This window comes from Arachis hypogaea, chromosome 19 (assembly GCF_003086295.3).
Source record: "Arachis hypogaea cultivar Tifrunner chromosome 19, arahy.Tifrunner.gnm2.J5K5, whole genome shotgun sequence".
Taxonomy (NCBI): domain Eukaryota; kingdom Viridiplantae; phylum Streptophyta; class Magnoliopsida; order Fabales; family Fabaceae; genus Arachis; species Arachis hypogaea.
The window spans coordinates 132,040,243-132,046,612 of record NC_092054.1 but is presented as its reverse complement, the minus strand read 5'-3'; positions in this window follow the sequence as shown (position 1 = coordinate 132,046,612).

The following is a 6,370-nucleotide window of genomic DNA, read 5'->3' as shown; positions in this document are numbered from 1 at the left end:
AGGACACACCTGCCAACATTACACGACTAACATAGACACATAATATAGAAGACACATCCACATGAGGATGCCTCCAAAGAAGTCACGGGAGGAAGAAACTTCCCTCGGAAGACACATCCTTAGTTAAACAAATCTCTAATGTCACATCGGCAAAAGACACTTCCATCATAAGCCACATCTGTGAGAAGACACACCTGCCAACATTACACGACTAACATATACACAAAACATATACACATAATGCAGAAGACACATCCATATGAAGACATTTCAATCAGAAAATAGTTCCATTTTCAGTCACCTACGAACAATACAAGACTAACAACACATGAATAACATATGTAGAAACATCCAGGATCAACATACTGGAACCTCAATAAGATTAGTCACTAGAAATAAAAATACTTCAAAACGCATAAGGTGTTGAGCCTGTGCACAAAATTACTACAAATCAGAGTATAAAAGACAAGATTCACATCCACATTACATGCATTATCGTTGAATTAACCAATAAAGTTTGTCAAAAGACACAATCACTTTGTGTACAACAAGGAAAATAAATAGTCTCAATAGTATATAACACATAATGTGTGGATATCCCCGCCCTAGGTAAACAAGGAAGTAACATGAAGCCTTTAGACTTTATCTTCCCATGTTTAGCTCCTTTTGATGGTCTTTTTCTTCGGCTTTTCTGCAGCTCGCTGAAGCATGCTCTTGGTGTCAGGTGCTGTGAATGGTGTCCTAACCTCGTTACGTTTGTTCCTGGGTTGGTTGCGGCGCACAGGAGGTCGAGCACGACTGTCAAGGGCATTCAAAGCATCTCTAATGGCTAAATTTTTGTGACATTAGGATGATGTCAAACATTATTTCCAACCTATATAACTTAATGGTGTCCTGCATGTGAAAGTCACTGTCAAATGGATATAAATGTGCAACAAAAGAATGCCAGTTCATTTGTATATTATATAAAGGAACACCAGTAAATAGACTAATCACAAAATACCACGTGAGGGTGTCACATTTGTTACAACCTTGAAATTTTGTAGGTGAATTCAAATAGACACACGTTCAAACAATTAGAACAAGGACCAAGCTTCATGTTTTGTATTTTCTGTACCTAGATAAACACACGTTAACCAATAACAAGCCAAGGAGTAATTTAACTATCAAATTCTGTTAATCAAAGAATAAAAAAAATACTGAAGACACAACTATCGTATATGCGTGCACACTTTTCTAATTATATGAAGGTTTACTTTCATGACAATCAAATTATTCAAAACCAGCTAAATGAGGACAACTAGAAACCAGCTATATATATATATATATAATAGAATCAATTTTGAGTAGGTAAAACCTTTTAGGAATATTCCTTAAAAGCTAAATTTGATCACAAGACACACCAATTTAAAATTGAAAATGCATCATTGTATTTGTCACTCCTTGGATCATAAACCAAACAATTATATAAAAAAAAACTCATCGTAAAATTCAATGTATTTATGACTCCGATTTTGACCACATCAATTGATTAACAAGATTTTATGATCCATGTTGTTAATATTTATTTTTTAGGTTTCTTAAAATGATACTCTAAGCAGTAATTGAACACACAGGTCATAAACCAATTTTTTTCCTAAGCCACTTAATTAACCTATATGTATAGTAAAATAATCAATCTGAGTACGGAAAAATCTTTTTGGAACATTCCATATAAACTAAATTCGATCACAAGACGCAACAATTTTAAATTGATTTGACTCCTTTACAATGGTCGCTCATTGGCCCGTAAAGCAATCAATTATTTAAAAATCTCGATATAAACCTAAGTGTAAATTAAAAAAAAATTAAGCATAGGAATTACTTCACAGAATTCAATCATCCATGTTGTAACCATTTATTTTTTCAATTCAATTAGGCTTCATTAGCAAATACTCTAAGTAGTAACTGAATATACTTGTCTTAAACCTATACTCTTCATAAACCAAAACATAATCCATTACAAACAAATTAAAACAATCCAACTAATTATTTTTTGTTTACTCAACAACAATCAACTATGTATATTCAATTTAAAAATCAAGCAACAAACCAAATTTTTTTAAGACACATCCAAGGTAACATTCAGTGAGTACTTCTAATTTTTTACTCATCATCACAAGACATTATTCCTACTCTACAGAATTAGCACCGGACATATCCAAAAACAAATTATACATTGACTCATTTCAAAACCTTTTACAACTGTATATAAACTTAAGTGTAAATTAAAAAAAAAAAAGAATTAAGAACAAAAATTACTTCACAGGATTCAATTATCCATGTTGTAACCATTTATTTTTTCAATTAGGCTTCGTTAGCAAGTACTATAAGTAGTAACTAAATATATTTTTCTTAAATCTATACTTTTCATAAACCAAAACACAACCCATTACAAACAAATTAAAACGATCTAACTAATTTTTTACAACAATCAACTATGCATATTCAACTTAAAGATCAAGCAACAAACCAAAAATTTTTTTAAGACACATACAAGGTAATATTCAGTTACTGGGAGTACTTCTAATGTTTTACTCATCATCACAAGACATGGCTCCTACTCTACAGGAATCAGCACTGGATATATCCAAAAACAAATTATACGTTGACACATTTCGAAACCTTCTACAACAGGACAAATTATACATTGACTAATAATAAAAAGACACAAAAGATATATTCAATTTTTTCCCTATAAAAACACAAATAGAAGAATCATCGTGTATTTATCTATCTCATAAGAAATGTTTATAACCACCAACTCTGTATGGCATGGCGACTAGGTGGCGAGGTTGTAAGCGGTGATGGCTTGGATTCCACGAGCAGAACAGGGGCCGCGCTCTCCGCGCTAGGATGGGTCTTCAACTCCTCCGTGCACTGTGGCGAAGAAAGATGAGATGTAGAGAACCGGCGGTGCAGAGATGGTCTCCAATAGTGACGTGAGTTGTTGAGTCAATGCGTTTTCGTGGCGCAGTTGTGACCTCGAAGCGCGCTGTTTGGGTCAACGACCGGCGTTCTAGCAGTGCTAACCTTGGTTGACGGCGGCGTGACCACGTGCAGGAGGGAATGAACGGCGTCGAAGGGGAAGAGGTTGGGAAAAGAGACTGAAAATTTTGGACAATGGTACGAGATACGTTCGGCGATGATTATTAGGAATAGGGTTGCGTGAAAGGGTTGGGATATTGGGTTTCTCTGTCAAGTTTCTACTCACCTGATGCACGGTTACCGTTTCCTTACTTTTTCAAAAAAATTTTCATCGACCCCACATTAAACCTAATTAAGCCATATAAATTTATTTTAATTTTTTTTAATTTGTGTTGGTAATAATTGGCAGACTCTCTCTTGGTAACGTATACTTTTCCTTACAATATAGAAATATCATGTAAAAATTCTCATTCTCTTGATAAGCAAGTGATATACACCTCTTTATCACTTATTCTCTTTATCACCTACCATTTTGCTGCATGTTTGAAGTCATTAATATTTTTTCCAAAATCAATTTCAGTTTCCTAACATCTCTCAATAACATTATTATCTATTAAAATGTAATAATTCTCTGCAAAAATTATAGAAGTTAAATTAAAAATTTTTAACAACTTCTACTATATAATTTATATTTTACATATAAACTATTAAAAAATAAAAAATAAAATATAAAATATAAACAAAAATTAAAAAATAAATTTTTAAAAATAATTATGAACTCGTCATATTAAAATCAATAAATAAGCATACATATGAATATTAAATAAAAATATTAAAATAATTAAAATCATGACCTATTAGTACACATATGAGATAATTTGAAGAATATAATAAGATGTATAGTTTAAAATTTGATAATATTGATTATAAAAATTTATTAATTATAGACATTATATACATGAAATTATGAAAATTATGAGTACAAAATTATAGATGTTATTAATATGAAATTATGGATGTTATGTGTATAAATTTATGGATGTTATGAGTAAATGTATCAATTAAATAAACTAATTTAAGAATTTGATGTTTTTTAAATTCAATTATGATAAAATTTAAAAACATCTGTGTTAATTTTATAGTTACTTAAGCAATAACTGAAAAATGATATGTGTATAGATATAATATCTAATAAACATAAATTTAATTTTTAGATGTTAGTTGTATGTAATTATGGATGTTATGTATATAAACGTATGAATGTTATGTGTATGAACTTACTTAGTAAAATATAATTATAAATGCACATAAAAACACAAAAAAAAAATTTAATCAGTTTATTACCATACCTCATCAAAACTAGTGGAGTTTTTCATATATTCTCGAAAATTGATTGACAACAACCTCGTCGAGTGAGTCCATCTATTATATGTTCAAATTCTTCAGCACTTTCTACCATAAGTACTGTATTAAGGTAGAATTCAAATGACATACTATTTGTAATGACAAAGATGATTTCTTGTGTTTGCAATGGTATCAGAATTGTGAATTTTGAATGAAAATAATTGAATTAACGGAAACAAAATCTTATTAGAGTAGCTTTCAGATTTTGTATCTCTCCATTGAATGATGATAAATGACTTAACAAAAACAGAAAATTAATTACAATAAAAAACGATAATAATAATAATAATAATAAAACAAAAAAGCGTTTATGATAATAATCAATTACAATTATTGAATTTATGTGATATTATCGTATCTCCATTAGGCGAAAGAGCAGAATAAGAATCAATTACAATGATAAATCATAACCGTTATTAATTATCATTATTAATCTTTATTATATTTTTAAATATAAAAATTAATTTATAAAAGAGAATATTAAGTATTGATTACAAGAATGTCTAATAGTAAGGAATATGATATTATAATTAATATCATTAATAAATGGAGTTGATAAAAATATGATAAGTGGAATGATAAGAGAGTGGACTAAAAAATAAAACTGTTATTAAATGATGTAAATGAAGTATATTATAGAAAGTTTTGGCTAATTATGGCTGAAACTTTTTGGTTACCAAATTTTTTCGAATTTCATATTAATAACATCCATAATTTTGTACTCATAATTTTCATTATTTCATACATATGATGTCTATAATTAATAAATTTTTATAATCAATATTATCAAATTTTAAACTATACGTCTTATTGTATTCTTCAAATTATCTCATATGTGTACTAATAGGTCATGATTTTAATTATTTTAATATTTTTATTTAATATTCGTATGTATGCTTATTTATTGATTTTAATATGACGAGTTCATAATTATTTTTAAAAATTTATTTTTTAATGTTTGTTTATATTTTATATTTTATTTTTTATTTTTTAATAGTTTATATGTAAAATATAAATTATATAGTAGAAGTTGTTAAAAATTTTTAATTTAACTTCTATAATTTTTGCAGAGAATTATTGCATTTTAATAGATAATAATGTAATTGAGAGATGTTAGGAATTTGATTTGGGAGAAACTGAAATTGATTTTGGAAAGAACATTAATGACTTCAAACATGCAGCAAAATGGTAGGTGATAAGGAGAATAAGTGATAAGGAGGTGTATATCACTTGCTTATCAAGAGAATGAGAATTTTTACGTGATATTTTTATATTGTAATTATTCTTTGGCTACCTAGCATTCCTCTATGAAATTATGGATGTTATTTGTATGAATTTATAGATGTTATGAGTAAATTTATCAATTAAATAAACTAATTTAAGAATTTGACGTTTTTTAAATTCAATTATGATAAAATTTAAAAACATCTGTGTTAATTTTATAATTACTTAAGCAATAACTAAAAAATGATATGTGTATGGATAAAATATCTAATAAACATAAATTTAATTTTTAGATGTTAGTTGGATGTAATTATGGATGTTATGTATATAAACGTATGAATGTTATGTGTATGAACTTAGTTAGTAAAATATAATTATAAATGCACATAAAAACACACAAAAAAAATTTTAATCAGTTTATTACCATACCTCATCAAAACTAGTGGAGTTTTTCATATTCTCGAAAATTGATTGACTGATAACAACCTCGTCGAGTGAGTCCATCTGTTATATGTTCAAATTCTTCAGCACTTTCTACCATAGGTATTGTATTAAGGTAGAATTCAAATGACATACTATTTGTAATGACAGAGATGATTTCTTGTAAAATTCATTAACCTATTCTAATTGTGTTTGCAATGGTATCAGAATTGTGAATTTTGAATGAAAATAATTGAATTAACGGAAACAAAATCTTATTAGAGTAGCTTTCAGATTTTGTATCTCTCCATTGAATGATGATAAATGACTTAACAAAAACAGAAAATTAATTACA